The 16,491-nt window shown below is 40.9% G+C and overlaps 1 long non-coding RNA gene across 3 annotated transcripts; it reads left to right on the top strand.

Annotated features, from left to right (window-relative positions):
* Positions 1 to 1,886: 1,886 nt before the first annotated feature.
* LOC146584384 (uncharacterized) lies at positions 1,887 to 13,043 on the top strand. Of its 3 annotated transcripts, none has more exons than XR_014898221.1 (6): positions 1,887 to 1,998; positions 3,160 to 3,197; positions 7,302 to 7,394; positions 8,653 to 8,945; positions 11,426 to 11,547; positions 12,819 to 13,043. It is a non-coding gene; the product is annotated as an uncharacterized LOC146584384 (long non-coding RNA). The 3 variants fall into 3 exon arrangements; XR_014898222.1 differs by lacking the exon at positions 12,819 to 13,043 and adding an exon at positions 12,148 to 12,277; XR_014898220.1 differs by lacking the exons at positions 11,426 to 11,547; positions 12,819 to 13,043 and having other exon boundaries at positions 8,653 to 10,409.
* The last annotated feature ends 3,448 nt before the right edge of the window (positions 13,044 to 16,491 follow it).

Raw genomic sequence — 16,491 nt, 5'->3', positions numbered from 1 at the left:
TGTAGATCTGGAGAAGGCCTGTTGAGTTTGTGTGAAGGAGGAAAAGAAAATCATCCTTTTCCTTTAGTTAAAAAAAATCCCATAGCCTTTTTCATTTTCAAGACTCAGGAAGTCTAACTCTCAAGCTGGACAGCAGAGATGGGATGAAGCATATTCCTCATGCAAAGCCACATTCTACTTTGGTCTAGGGTCATGTGGACAGAGTCACTTTATGCACCACCTGGCAAATTTGAGGACAGCTGCTCCAAAAGTTTAAAATTTGCAACGTGGTGCCACCACCCCACCACCCTGCCTCAGATTTTCCACAGCTTTAACTTCCAGCTGCAGCACCTTAGGAACCCCAGCAATGACAAATGCTTGTAGCTGCTACCTAAAATCTTTTCTCTCCAAGCTCTGTTGGCCCCTTTCCATTCCTGGGGGCAGTCAAGCCCGGTTTCGGAGCAAACATTGTCATATCAGAACAAGCTTATGTTGTTGTCTCGTGAATCTAGGAATGCCTTTCTGGGTTATTCAGTATTCTTGCTCATAGCTCATTTGGCTGATAGAGCACTACTTTGCTGAGAGACACATTTTTGAAAGAATCAGGTACTTGGTATGATCCCTGCTGCTTTTAGTGTGTTGTTTTTAGTATCATTCTGTACATTTCTAGCAACATTCACAAAATTCCGGGACAAAGATGAGCTTTATCGTAATGCCGGGTGTTATTAAGCAATCTGTAGTTTTGAGCTAACCACTGACACTACTCTTTGTCCTGTAGTTCAAGAGTGCATTTTCAGTATCCATCTTCCTGTACGTTTATACTGCGCTTATTCTTAGGTTATTTCTGTGCCATTATCTTCTGTTTTTTGTTTGTACAGTTCATGGGCACTTTATCTGTAGCCCTATGAACTACAGAACTAGTACTCTGCTTATAATTGAAATCTGAGATATTTTCCTTCTCCACCAGCAAACTGATAAAAATTTAAGTTTTGTTTTCTCACATCATAATCTTTAGCATAACAATGTGACAAGTCAGTTGTGTTTATGAGGTCTTTACTGTCTTCAGCTGAAGTTTTTTTCTTCCTTCAGTTCTAAACATATGTGTTCTGACCGTACTAAAATACATTTTTTTTTCTTTGTAGAGCATTGTGGTATGGAAGAGGAGTATAAGCCATTCTAAGGCTGACAGCATCACAAGTAGAAATGTTCATTTATGCATAATATGGAATATGGCTTCAGGAGATGCACAAATATCGTATAATATATGCATATATGCATAATTATGTATAATTATTTCCAGTACATTCAATGTCAAAGACAGATTGCCAAACATGCAGGCAATACTTTTGATGATTTCATTAGCTTAGCTGTATACCAACTTCCTAGCTCCTGAGACTTCACTATTTTCTCTGTACAGTCCAAAGAAAAAGTTTCTTCTAGCTTCATCTTTGAGATGAATCTTTCGCTGGAAGAGCATTTTGCAGGGAAGAAATAGCTCCTCCTGAAAAATGCCCTTTGCCTGAATTTAGCAACATGTATAACATCTATATGTAACAYGTATATGCATCTGTAACAGTAGATGCAATCCAAACTCCCCTTAAGCCCTCGCTTTACTCCAACAAGAACTATTTTATAAGTAGGCCATACCTTGAGTAGCTGCTCTTCAGTCCCATCTAGGGACTATTACTGATTCCTGAAGCAGTGTCTACTGATCACGTAGCAAATTAGTATTTATTTTGGAAATTAAAACAGGGAGCATGATTTTATTAGATTTTAAAACTGGATTTTTTTATTTTGTGCTCAGTTTAAGCAATTAAAATAATTGCTCTAATTTAATTTCATATCTAGATAAACAAATATCAACTTTTCATTTAATTTATTCTCCTCCCTGTTCTCTTTTAGGACAGAAGTTTAATGGAGAAGTCTTGCCTAGTATGAAAAGGAATACAGACTGTCTGCAYTGAGTGATAATAAGGAAATACTGCTTATTCTTTTTAGAGATGGGAAAATCTTCTCTAGGTGAGATTTAGCTTCTTGTTTATGATACTGTTGTTACAGCATGATGACACCAGAAACATCTGTGCCAGGGAACAAAAATATTTTAAGAAATAAAGTTGTACTGAAGTTACAAAATCACAGGAGTTTGTAGTGATCCTTGCTTTGCAAACCATTAGAAAACTATTGGCAGTTGAAAACCAGATGAAGCTGAGTGGGGATCTGGAACTCTGGAGTAGTGAAGGAGAAAAGCCTATGTACTTTTAGGCTGGAGTCTGTGGAAACAGAATAGATGGCATGGTATCTGCAGTAGTGAGGATCTGACCTTAAGGGTCAGATATGTTCCTGTCTTTCTAGAAGTTCCACTGAGAACAACCCACTTTTGTGTATTTGCAAAGCAATTAAAATTAGCTGCCACTAAATCTTAATTGAGTAACTCTGCACATGTGGAATATACCCACTTGGAAAGATGAAAGATCTGTAGAATCATGGGTGAGACTACTCCTGCAGAATGGTTTCTTTTACTCGCTGTCATTAGGAGTAAAAAGTAGATGTCTTATGATGAGGCTGTTATTACAGGGAAGAAAGAAAAGTTTGTCTTTCTTCATGAATAATTTGAAAAAAATTTAGAGTAGCTTTGTTCAAGGTGATTATTGAGTTGACGTTTCTGAATGTTATGTAATTCTGGGAATAAAATCAAATGAGTTCAACTGGAACAATCCACTGTGAAAGATTCAGAGTAACACATTTGGTAGAAAAAAATCATTATATTTTCTGATTAAATTTATATGTTTCCAGGTGTAATTTATGACCTGCACCTGTGGCCAGCATAAATGACTCAGATGAGATATGAATACTGCCTTTTTGAAGCTAGGAAGTCTTCACATTCCTAATGAAGTGCTGAAGAGATCTGTGCTCAAGCACTTATCTTTTGATGGTGAAATCTTGTTATCTAGTGACRTGTATTAAATAACCTGTTTGATGGAGGTCACAACATTGAAAAGATTCAAGTGAAGAATGTTTTGGTCTTCCTGTTCTGCAGCCCGGAAGATGACTAAGAAAGACCTATTCTAATCAAAGTTATGATAATAAATCCTCTCTTAGCTAACTTGTCAATTAGCGTGTGAAATACACTGTTGTGACTTCTCTATATTGCCTTAAAACTCTTCTTTTTCTTGTCTTCAGCCTGCTGCTTCTCCACCTGATGTATCAAAAATACTGAGGTAGGATTAAATTTTGTCATTGGTCTGAGTGGCACTTTTCTAATTTTTGTGGGATTTTTATTCATACTATAGGTTTTGAGAGTTGGAGGATTTTACTTATACCCTTCAACAGGAATGCYGTACACATTTCAATGTATAAAGTTCAAATCATTTATATGAAAAGTGAAATTATCGCATTTTTTTCAAAACTTTGACCTGTATGAGCATGTTCATTCTGCAAAKAACTTGCATTTCTAGTTTCTTAGCAGCTTGTATATTCTTTCACTGTGACTGTGCACAATACATGATTATGTTTTTTTAGTTAAACCTGGTGTACCTAATCATGTCATGAATACTGCTAGTGTTAACAGCAGGAGCTGTATATATACTAATTCTGCATGAGAGTTGCTGAGCCACTATATCACAAAGTAGTCTCGCGCAGCGATGGCCATTCCATTCTCTTCATATTTCAGTCCTCTCTATGTCTCTTCTCCTGCTACTACCYGTTCCCTCGGAGATGCCTTCTCTTGCCGGTTTATCTGTTACTGCCTCCTAATCTCTCCTGAAGAGTCTCTTTGGTGATACCCACAAGATACTAACTACTKTTAAAAGGAGAAAGTAAGAACTTCCAAATTATTTCCCAAGTTGTCCTTTTTTTCAGCATTTTCTAAACTGGAAAATGTGAATCATAAGACTGCCTTCATGTTTTCCAAAGGGCTGACCCAACTATTTGTACTTAATAAATCATAACTGTGTAATACACAATAAAATAAAAGAATGCCAGGCACTCAGTAACAAAGAAGAAAACTGACTACCTCATCATCCTCTCTGCTTGCAAATTTATTATCTTTAAATTGTCATTTAAAGTGAATTTAAACTATTTTTCTAAATTTAAACTAAATTTAAACCATTCATAGTGAATATCAGAAACAATGAGATTCCTTTTGGAGAAAGAGAGGAGAAACAATAGAAGGCACAACCTAAAACAAGCAGTATCTGCAAAATCCACCCAGAGGTGTTATTAACAGATAAGTTTTACAGAGGACTGAATTCAGAGATGTGTGCAGGTTCACAAAGAAACCAAATTCTTTGATTATTTGGATTTAGGATTCCATAGGTAAGAACAGAGGTCTGTGTACTTCTAAAACAGGTTGCACCAAGAAGTCATAACTCCATGATCAACTCCTCCTCTCCTGAAAACAGACCTCACATATTAGTTGACTATTGGTTGAGACATTTCAAAGTCAGTTGAAAAGTAGAACAAATAAATCATATTTTTCTCTCTAGCAGATGACTTTTTTCCGGCCATATACAAACTGTATCATGTTTACTTTATATAAAATAAATTTAACAGCTCTGAATAAAATGTATTTCCATAATGGAAAAAACAGAATTGTTAAGTAAGGTGCATTATTAACATAGCTCTTATCTAGGTTTTAACACCAGTTTTCCATTGTAAGTACTTCCAGACTGGAAAATAAAAGCTCCGCCTGTGACCTGCTGTGCTGGATCCAGCAGAGCTCTGCAGAGAGGCAGAAGGGCCGTAGCTTGGCGCTGTGCTCCCTGCTTGGGATGGCCATCGCGGGTGGCCTGGGCTCAGACGAGCCCACCTGCAGACACGTCCCCCTGCCCAGCGCCAACTGGGAGACATGAGCTTCTTCCGCTTCTGGGAGCAGTTTCACATGCTGTGGTGCAGTGAAATCTTCCCCACTGCGGAAAGTAGACATCTGGGAGATGTGTAGTTATCCAATACTAAATTCAGAGTACCAGATATCCCATGATAGGCTGTGGCCTTTTTTCCCCTTTGCGAACTTGTTCTTTGCATGGCAGTCTTCTGTGAGTTGCAGTTCGGTCTCCTTTAACCATTCAATATTGTCACTACGCTTTAGGTTACAGTTGATTGATTTGCAGTGGAAATAGTATTTACAAGATCACTCATTCTGTTAGCTTTTGGTCGTGTAACAATGAACCAAATGGGAATAACTCTCTTGTGTTTTAAATGGCCCTGCATACAGGTGTTCATACCTTAGATAAAACAGTGGCAGGAAATAAGGTAACCTTCAAGAAGAAAATGAGTTAGCAGAGTAGGATTTGATAAGAACTATTCAAACGCTACAGTGAAAGCTTTCTAAGCCCCTAAGTCCAGAATCTCAAAAAATTATGTGCTTTGAACACTAATCTTTCTGTYAACCTGAAGCAGGGATGGAGAATCAAGTCCCAGACAGTAGCTTAATCTCAAGAACTGCAACTCTTTAGGAAGGCTGAGGCAGATAGCAAATACTCTTTGGTACTTTGCTCATCTGTTCCTAATAACCAGGACATCAGTTTCCTTAGGGACTAACTCACTGCTCACATGGCAAGAACAATAACTTACAAGCTTTTGTATAATAATACTATTTAGTAATGGCTTCCTTTATAAAACTATTGAAAAACAGTTTCAAACTTCTACTGAGTGCCATACCTTAGTTTGTGTCTGACCTGTGGCTCTTGATAGCTAGTGCAGAGTAATCTATTTTCAGACATAGTATTATACCAAATGATTTTTTTTCAAAAATATATTGAAAACCAGGATACCTTAAATAGCAAGAGTAGAGAAAATGGTCCCCTAATAATCCAAATCTGCAGTCTGCAGACATCAGTTACACCTTTCACAGTWGTAAATCTTTAATTACCAAATATTTTAATCTTATCTACCTCTTTTTTGTATGTTATGTATGGCCTACTTTATATTGAATACAAAGTTTTGCTGAAAATCTGAAAAAATGTCAACCACTGGAAATGCATTCTCCTTTTCTCTTTGATGAATTTGGATACTTGGTGGTTTTCTAAAGGTTTAACTGTTTAACAATCAACTGTTGTCACCGTTCATACTTCCATGGTATTTCCAATTACCAGCCAAATACCTGTCTGGGTCTCTCTTCTGGAGAGAAGTCAAAAATGGTTTGGAGACTGCAATTCGAAGACAAGTAAAACAGAAAATACTAAAGATACTTTTTTTTTTTGAAATATCTCTAACCAAATAGAGTAATTGATACAATTTTAAAAGTTGGTCTAGTACCTAGGATTACAGCACTTTCTATTATTTTAGTGTTATTTATAGYGTCTCTGAGGAACTGGCAAGTGGGAGTAATCATAAAAACTCAGATGATAGACAAATACAGGTAGAGAAACTGAGGAGCAGAGATGTCAAGATACTTTGGGTGGAATCCAGGATGCTTAATTTAAGCACTAAGAATAATAAGTGCTTTCTTTACCTTAGTTGTAGGTCCCCAGCTACAGGGTTGAGACACTTATAAAGGAAGAGCTGAAGTTTCCCATGAAGTCTGCCACTAAATTACTATGTAAGAAAGAGTGCTGACACCCGCGGATGGAGGCTGACAGTGGTGGTGTGACCACGTCTCCATCAAAGACAAAGTCTGTTGGAGGCCAAGAGCTGCCCTGCCCTGTGGTGTGGGCACAGCCATGGTGCTTCCTCTGCCCCTTGTGCCTCAGCTGGAGGACTATTTCCGTAGAGACCCCAAGACGTGAACAAGGCAGCGTTCAGCAGACTCCACGGGTAGTCCTGCTCTTGCCCTTCCCCTGTGCTTGTTCCCCTGTGCAGAGCGGGGAACTATTTAGTGGCATTCYTACCTTCTCCCAACTTCAAGCACTCGTGAAACTGTGTCCTTGGTGAAATTCTGGACTGTAAYTCAGAAGAGTTTCAGATGGGATTTCCAGTGACTGGGAAGTACAGGAGAGAGCACCATGTCAAAGGGGCTATTGAGAAGGGCAGGACTAATGAGATATCAGTTGGCCAAAGTATATTCCCTAGCAAACTCTTGACACAGGACTCAGAGAGGGCTGGTGAGGTACTGATCTCCCAGTGGAGAAGGTCAAAGGAGCAGGTAAATGAAGTGTGTGCTGTGTCTTAGCCCCTTCTCGGAGCTTCTCAGCCTTTTGAGAGGGCTGAGAAACCATATTCTCTTGGCCATTCCACAGCTGATGCTAAAGCTATGATCATAAAATAATAAAGACATGCAAATAATTTTCAAAATAGTTCTATACTTCTATATAGTTGTGTATGTGCTAATAATCTTGCATATTGACTTTGTGCAATGTTTGTATTTCAGTTGTTTGTATTCACAGGTTCAGCTCAGGCTTTGCAGTATATATGCCTTTCATGTGGCCTTCTCAGAGGTTTTTTACTTTAAATACAAAGAAATAGTTAAAGCTTAGCAGGTGAGGTAAGAGYTGGAATTCAAACTCTGCTTTGCATTACTAAATCCCTAAAGGCTCCATTGTTCCAGTATTTAAGGTTTATRGAGAATAATTGCTTGGTTTCTCTTCAATGCCTGTAACTGATTATATGCTTTAAATTCTAACCCTTGCGAATACTGCCAGGAACAGTAATACTRTGTCTATGTGGTAACGCAGTTGTTCACATCCGTAGCTTTTTTAATCTTTGTCCAGGTCCTCATTTCTGCCAAAGAATATATCAGACACAAAGATAAGACTAAGGGAAATTTTACCCTTGCCCCAAATAACATATAATGTACTGTAATGTTTTATCACAAGAACTGTACTTTGCTCAGTTGTGTAAAAAGGAAACTCTCTCCTTGCCAACCCTCCGGTGCTCCCATGCTCAGTAGTGCTGACTCCAGAATTACAGCCTGTTTTTGCTCTTGGGATTAGCCACTATTCACTGGCCCGTTCCAAAACTCAGATCATAGGATCAATCTGCACTCTTGCTCCCTGCGGAGACTGTAAGGCCAGTGCCAAGAACAGTGCCAAGATCATGCTTCTGATGTTTTTGGTGCACAGTATAAATTCATGCYGAATGCAAAGGGGCAGAAGCAGTCATGTCTGCCGAGGGACACAATGTASGCAATTCTAGTCATATAGGAGCAGAGGTATAGAAGGAACACCAGATATAATAGTCAAAAGATTTGCTTCTCTAAATAATTCAGTTTAATACGAGTTAATTTCTTCTTGGGCTTTGATGCAGGAATTAYGACACCTTATAACTTGCCTTTTCGTTGTTGACAGTACTGCAGCTTGTGGTCATATGAATTATCCCATTAGAAACCTTTGTACTCATCAAATTTCCTGTGACTTCTATTTCACAAGCCTGCTCTAACTTTGCTTTTCACAAGCAAGAGCTRTATAATTTTGTGGCAGTCCAACAAGGAAAAGGCTGTAACTAAATCATGAAATAGTTGTTCAAAATCCTAGAGAACATCTTGTTTATTACTGTACTGTACTGTATTATACAGAGCAGAAGATTACATTTRTTAATAAGCCTAAGCATGTTTCAGGCATTTCAAGAGAAAAGACATACACTTAGCTTGGTCAGCGAATACTAATGAAGCTAAAATGTCAATATGTCATTTACATTCTGAGTAAGTAAAGCAATTAGATCAAAAAAAGAAGTGTTTCTCTTCCATTGAGTAGTTCATATATTCAAATTTTATATCTTCCCTGTAKTTTTCTTTGGCAGCTTGTATCCCTCAGACAGATCTTCAGGTCCTGAAAAGAATGGATGGAATATGAATRCAACAGCTCTATTCCCAGTGTGAAATCGTATTGTTTGAGAAATGGCTCTGCTTCCATTCACTGCTATGCACTGCTGTTAGAAGAAGTAGCAAGGGCCATGGGCTGCAGTGGCTTTGGTGTTCTCACTGCACATGTTTCTCAGACTGCTGTAGAGAGAAAGATRTGACCCTGAATGAGAAAGGAGGTTGTGTGTAGCTGAGGACCAGATTCTTGAAGACACGAGTGCTACCATTGAAAGTAAATGTACAACTCTCAATGGATATCTGGATGCTTTGGAAAAACCCTGCTAGACACCGCTGTACATTTTAGGCTGCTAAATACTTTTACTATCTGATCTCCAAATGAATTTTCTCTCTAAGTTCTTTATAACCCATGTATCATGTTGTTGCTCAATCCTCTGAGCCAGGCTAAATGATTACTGCAGGGCTGCAGATGGCTGTCAGGACAAGCCTGCAGAAYAAGTAACAAAGAATGAGAACGTCTGCAACAGGCCTGCCATGGCTGAAARTACTTGTTAGGGCCTGAGATCACCTCAGAGCTCATTTCCCCATAGAGGAAGAGGCTTTGTGCCCTCTTCCCTCCTCTCCTCCTGTCTTGACCCTCCTCCCCTCACTTGCAGTGGCTTGTGTTTTTCAGATGCTGCACCAAGCCAATTCAGTTTACTGGAATCTAAACAAAATTAACCTGGAAAAAAAGGTGAATCATTTCCTGACAAGTTATTGAGTTGACTCAGATGTGCTGAAGAGCAACAGGGCTAATGCAAAGGATGGGACAGGATTGTATGGCTGGAACTGGGTCTAGGAGAAGGAAGAAGAGGAAAAGAAAATGAGATCTCTRTGGTAGTGGCAAGCTGGTAAATCAGCTTTATTGTAATGGGCCACAACACCCTAAATAATATGACCAAGTTCCAGTCATACACAATTCACTTTCGTCGCCCTCCTGCACATGTTAGTTTTATTTACCATTACAGATTTGTCTTTTACACAGTGACTGTACATGGATAAAGCTGTGACTACAGTATTACAGATTAGCCAGTGTGATAGCAGCAGCAATGGCTTGCTCTAAGGGAAGATGGTCAATAAAAGCTGGATATTTTGTAATCTCATCTCTCAGCTCCCTCCAAGAGATGTCAGCAATCTGTCTTGCCTGCTCCCGAAGACATAGGAAGGCTTTTCTTCTCCATTTTTTATTAATTTGCTTGTCTAATTTTTTTTTTCTATCTAGGTTTCTGAAAAAAAAAAACTTTTCATCTTCCTCTCAAAAATCTGTGGAGAAAGTATGAGGCTAGSCAGCAAATAAATAAATGGTAATGAAATGTACTTCCCATGAAGGATTTAGCATGATTCAATTGGAGGAAAAGAGTGGAAGCTAAAGAGTGTCAGCAATGAGTAATTGCTCCAGTGTTCAAAGTTTTTTCAGATTTCCTCAGACATTTTCTATTTCCATTGGAGTCAAATGCAGTATGTCCATTGGCTGCAGTTAGAGCAATTTTAATCTCTTAAGTTTTAAACTGTCATTTTTTTTAAAAAAATATAAAATAATAAGACATGATATTATTTCACAACTGAATCAATTGTCTGGTGTATGGAGTCATCATTCATCATAATGGACACTCTGCCTTTTCTTTTATGATTTTTGGTCAAGCCATCCACTTTCAGGATCCTTCTAATTGTAACAAGCTAATAAAACTGCTGTTAAGGATTTGAGAGAGGAGTGAATTCTCCTGTGTGCATCCTCGTAGGAACTGGATATGGTGGTGAATTCTAGGGAAGATCAGAGGGTATTTGGGGTTTTCAGCTTCRCATTTCCCAACGATGCCCTTAGATATGTTTCTGTACTCTGCAAACATACCCTAGTCAGTCAATCAGCTAGTCAGAAATGCGGCAGCCCGAGGACATTGGGATGACTATGCCCACCGAGGCGATAAAATGTACCTTCTCTGGGGCTGAACTGGAGGTTGAAACAGGCTGTGCCCTGCAAGGGCTCTGCAGTATTTGCTGCAGAACATGGGAGCTTTAGGGTTGTGTCAGGAACATGAGAGGAGAGAAGGAAGAGTATCCCAGCCAGTGCAACTGGGCGTTGCTGTAGAGATTTTGCCTCTATCCCTGTCCCTGTCACAAAACCTATAGGAGGCAGGACTTTTCCTCAACTTTGGAAGAAAACAAACTTCTCACAGGTTGCATCTTCTTCATTTTTTTAGTTTCCCATCTTGAAATACTGAGTGCTATCAATCACAACAGCACCTGAATCTTAATGGGAGCTGAACTTTCAAAGTGATGACATAAAATATTATGCTTTTAATGTAATAAGAGCTATATTGGGAAAGAGTTCAGTAAACAGAGCAGGGTGCTACAGTCTGAATGACAGCACTAATAGAAATCCTGATGAGATTCTTATCAAGAAATCCTTGCTACTGTGTAGTGAATGAAGCAGGGATCTCTAGAAAAGAGCATAATACAATTGTGTCATTAAAAAATGTATCAAAATATATACACAACAGGGYGCCACATTGGGCTTCTAGGGCAAGCTTAATTTTGGCATTTCATTACATTAGAGGGACTGACTTTGCAATGTTAGTTTTCATGTAATGCAGGCCCATTTTTGTGGTGGGAGTGTGTGTGTAACTTCCTAGGTTTAAAAAAGGAAGGTGAAAATGCAGACATGCTATATATATTGTAAGCGTATTACCACAGTTGTCAGCGGGTTGTATGTTTTAGATTCACAGGAGAGACGTCTGCCATTTGAACTCATGGACTGAGAGACGGGCTGTCCTCCCCATGGAGTCATTCCCCAAAGGACACGAAGATATGTGTGAAACCACTGGGTTTCCCAGATACTGGTAAGAGAAACCTGCTTCTAGTCCAGGCTCTGGATGAGGCTGAGATGTACTGAACACAGAGCCATCCAGCTAGTTGCCTTTCACCATGTCTTTGAGATAAGCATGTGTGTCCAGCTGGTCCAGTCTCGCTGCCCTGCTGTGCCAGGCTCTCTCTGCTGGCTCCCTGTGCTGATCCTTGCTTTGATCCTACTCAGTAGTCCAAGCCTGGCTAAGCCTCAGCAGCTACAGAGGCACTGCATGGCCAGCCTGGCTGGCAGATCTGGGAGGTCACCACCTCCCGAGTTCAGAAACCATCTTCACAGATCGGAGTAGCAAGTTCACCCAAGCGTTATGGCCTAGATTTATTAAACGACTGGCGTCTGAGGAGTTTTTTAAAAAGCACAGCCCCCAGCTCTCCARACTTTAAATTCCCTACCAATTTCATAGGTACTGAAGAGCCTCCCAAAACAGCAACAGCAGAAGTGTCATTACCATAAGAAAAATGGCRTATTTCACACCTAGTCGTGTTCTCAAAGTGACCATACCAAAAAATGGCATATTTCATGCCTTGTTTTGTTCTCAGCAATGACAAACATTTTCATCACCATTTTCTAGTGACAGACACTCTTAGAGATATTAAGGATGAAAACTTGCACCTGCACGAAAGTTTTGCGCAGTAATATGCTGTTGAACTGAAGATCTCCTATARGGCACTGCTGGACACCTTTTCCTACAAATGGTGTTGCCAGCTGTGTTTATAGCACCAGTCAGAAAACATTAAATATAATCAGATTTTTGGGGSTTCCTGTCCTGATTTTAGCATTTAAATGTTCTTTCTCTAAGGCTTATCACTTCGTTTTCCCACTGTAAAATAAGGAGAATAGCTGATTAGCTGTTCAAAAAAATATATACATATACTCGTATTTGTGAAGGAAGCAAGTTTTGGATCTCAGATTCCAGCTTTGGTAACTTGTCCCACTTGCACACTGACTTGTCCAAGACCTGTGGAGCAGCTCTGTGGCAGAGTCAAAAATAGAATTAAACCTGAGAGAGGGCTCAGGAGACAGAAAGTGTTGTGGTGCAGAGGGAAGCGTTTTCTTGACTGTATTAATGATAGTCTATTTTAAATACTCTCATCCTTTTGAAACATGGGGAGTTCTACAGGCAGAAACTGACACTTTGAAATGGAACATTATTACTTGGGGGGGATAGTATCAAAAGGAATTGCAATTGCCAAAAATCCACAGAAGTGTTTAGATGTTCTCAGGAAAGCACTTTCCCTGACTACACAGAGGGGCTCTCCTGGATCAAGCTGTGYTTTACGTACCGACCCGCCAGCAGGACCTGTGCTTCTGAAAGCTTAACGCTCTCCTAGSGATCCAGTACACTGCTGTCTCTTAGCAAATAGTGGTTGTGCTCCCTGCTACTTCTGGCAACCTGACTGGTACTCTCCAAACTCAGCAGCTGTTCTTGTGACCCCCTAAAATCTCAGCTTCCTACTTTGGTCTGGGACTGCTAGGAGCTGAAAACTGAATTAAAATTTGTGAATGAGTTTCTTCACTTTTCTTTCTTGGTCTTTGTATATCTGTGTGCCATACTACAGTTATATGTGACCAGTAAAGCATGTTTATCACAATAAACTACATCATTGCATAGGTCAGCAGCAGTACTATGAAAACCAGACCTTTAATTAGCTGGTAGTCAGAGAGCAAATATGATCAGGTTTGAACAATCTAAAAGGGTCRACTCTTCTTCTTTGAGAAAATAAGTGAGTAGACCCTTTCTGAGTTCACTTTGTTTTTCTGCTGACATATCAATAAAAACAGCTAGAAGGATATGAACTTTATTCTGGAGAAAAATCATCTATTTCCATCTAGGTGCAACTTAGATGCTCCCAATGGGTCACTCATTCAGCATTCATAGTTTGTAACTCAATATCAAGTGAAAACCTGGGACAGCCTGTCGATATTTCATCTTAATGTTAATGTATTATTTTAAGGGGAGTCCAAAGGGCAGCCTTCTGGAACATGAAGAGGTGACTGCCTTTAGCCTTAACTAGTTTTAAGTTGTCTGCTTATTTTCCAGATGGCACCTCTTCTTCCTAAATGACTTTAACTCCTTGTTTGAATTGAAAGATCAAATTGGCCACAGACTTTGCCACTGTCCTACCAATAGTGTCAGGGAGCAGTGTGAAACCTGGAAATGGRTAACTGTGACAATGGAGGTTTTCTCTTCTGGCTAATGAGTTGGTTTATTTTAATCCTGTGCACTGTAAATTATTTCTAAGAGCTTCAAGTGGAAAATCCAAATGTAAACAGAYGTTTAATACTTAAATGAAGCGCAGCTTGCACAACAGCTTCAGGAGAAAGTTTCAGTAGTTAAACTAACAGGAAAATCTTTTCTTTTTAAAGTGGCTTTCTATGCGTGTGGGGAGAAAGTCAGAGGACGCAGCCTTGAAGTYACCTCGGGGGGGTTCATGGTGTGGCGGTGCCAGGGAGTTTCCCAGCACTTYGCTGGCCCCGGGAGCCGCCTCGGAGGCAGAGCTGCCTCGGAGGCAGAGCGGCTCCTCTGGTTGCTCATACCCAYGCTGAGCACGCAGGTGTCGGGGTCTCCTGCTACCTGAAATGCTAATTCATTCCACAGAGGAGGAAATGAGAAGTTGTCAAGCTGCTCAGTCACTACCAATTTGAAACATAATTAAAACAATGGCTGAAAGAGTAAAAAGTTCAAAGGATTGTTATCCATGTAATGGAGTCCTCTCCACTAAGTTCAGGGTGAATTTCATTCAAATTTGAAAACAGTGTTTGTAATACGATTCTAAATTGGCTAAAGGATACCCTTGGACAATTTTTGTGTTAATCTTAAGTTCTCTGCAAAAATGCACAGGAGAACGTCCCTCTTCTAAGGCTACGATGAGGGTCACATACCATGTGCACTTCTAAAATGTGAAAGCTCCCTGTAATTTCTGTCCAGTCATGCTCTCTTGGCCTTGTTTCACATGAGCAAACTTGCTAGCAACCCAATAACTTCATATTTGCACATTATACTGAACATAAAACCCTGAAAGCCACGTGGCTCTGGGATAGTCTGGCATTGCACAACTCTCTCATGCTATCAACCCAAGAAAGCTGATGCTTGCTCACCAGGGTAATAAGTAACAGTTCTGAAGACCTTGGAGCAGGCCTTCATTTTATTAAATTGCATCTCTTTTTAACATGATATAAGGAGCGTTGTCATTTCTCTAGCTGTTTAAACCTATCTTAACTCTTTATCTTAATACTCTAATTTTAACTGCCACAAAATGGCTGCTTTCTGCAACTCGTAGTGGACTCCAGCAACTGAGATTTGGTTTCTGTGGGGCAGTTGCCTGGGATTTAGAAGATGCTCCTTTGGCAGAGTGGGCCTCTGCCTCAGGCTAATCACTGCATTGCTGAACCCCCTTCCTCATCCCTCCCTAAACAGAAATCCTGGCCACCGGGCCAGGGCCTTCGGGGGAGCAGACACCTGCAGACACCCCCCACTCGGGGGGAATTTACCAAAAGCTTCATCTTTCACAGGAAATTGCAGATTCATCGAGGACAACATTTCATAGACACATACCAATTTTGACCAATGTTTCAAACCAGAGGAGGCTCCTGGGAACATGCTAGCTGCTTCGGCTGGCGCTCTGCCCTTCAGTCCCACACGAAGGATGCCGCTGTGCCCTGGGCGCTGCCCAGGAGGAGTCCCAAGTGAYGGCTGATGGCTTCAGTTAGCTTTTCAAAAATCTGGTAACTTTTGCAAAATAAATACTTTCAGAGTCTCCTCTCCTAGGATTTTTAGTTTGCATCCCATTTCAGAACAACTATTTGCAAACTGTGTGACTTGCACAGCCCAGCCACAGAAGCAGTCAAGTGCCCTCCGCTTCTGTTAAGCAGAAAGCTGAAAGGGGGCTGCTTTAGGGAGGGTGAGAAGTCAGATAAGGTTACACATTATATAGTTATGCTGACATTAACCAGAATTGCTGCCAAAAGATGCAGTGTTTCCTCCCTAACCTGCGCATTCCCATCCTCTCCCTTGTGTTTGCACAAGCCTGTGATGCATGAGAGAGGAACCGATCTGGCTGAAATCTGAGCCAGCAAGAACAAAAATGCAACTTAAAATCTGGCTCAGGTTCTTGCTCTGGTTTCACACGTGGCCATGCAGGTGGCCAGGCCCTTGCGAGGCACTGCTGAGGGGCAGGAGCCAACTGCTCCCAGGGGCTGCAGAGRTCAGGGAGAAACACGCAGGACCGCGGCTTTTGTTGGCTGTACCGCCTTATGCTTCCTGAGAGCGTATGCAAAGCCTTACCACGAGGAAGAGGGTAAATGAGACAGCCAAGCTCGCTGGAGGCGGTTGCCCTGGGGATTACGATGTCCATCTCCACCAAAACCTTCTGACACTTGGCGAAGTCTTTCTGATTCTTGTGCCAAGCATGCACAGTGCCCACGTGAGCACCAAGCATGGCACTGCAGCCTGCCAAGGGAGGGGGGCCGTGAGCGCTGGAGCAGCAAGCACGCTGCCCCAGAGCTATAACCCGCGGTGGGGATTTCCTGGGCTGTCCCCAYGATTGCAGAAACAGGCAGGTGGCAACCCAGACCGAGTGTGAAAAGCAATGTGTAGGAGAAGCCAGAAGGTGCCCACAGCCCAGCTGTCCTGGGGTTTCACACATGAGGCAGCTGGTGAGAATTTATTGTGCAACCTTGTGTCTCAGCCCTCCTGTCCACAATGAAGTTGAATGAAGCAGAATTTTTGTGCTGAAAAATAAATTCAGTAAATGCACTGCAGCACTGCGGTGTGCCTGTGCACCTGCAGAGTAACCTTTGCAGGGGGTTTGCTGGCTAAGCCCAGGCTTACAGATACAGGCATGGGGAAAGCAGGCTGAGCTCAGAAAGGGGCATGCAAGAGAGTTTCAAGGTCCTTTAGAAGTTAATGATCATCTTTTCC

Source organism: Rhea americana, unplaced genomic scaffold (genome assembly GCF_003343005.1).
Source record: "Rhea americana isolate MKP2758 unplaced genomic scaffold, rheAme1 scaffold_94, whole genome shotgun sequence".
Taxonomy (NCBI): domain Eukaryota; kingdom Metazoa; phylum Chordata; class Aves; order Rheiformes; family Rheidae; genus Rhea; species Rhea americana.
The sequence above is the reverse complement of the archived record's forward strand: the minus strand, read 5'-3'. Positions and strand labels throughout refer to the sequence as shown.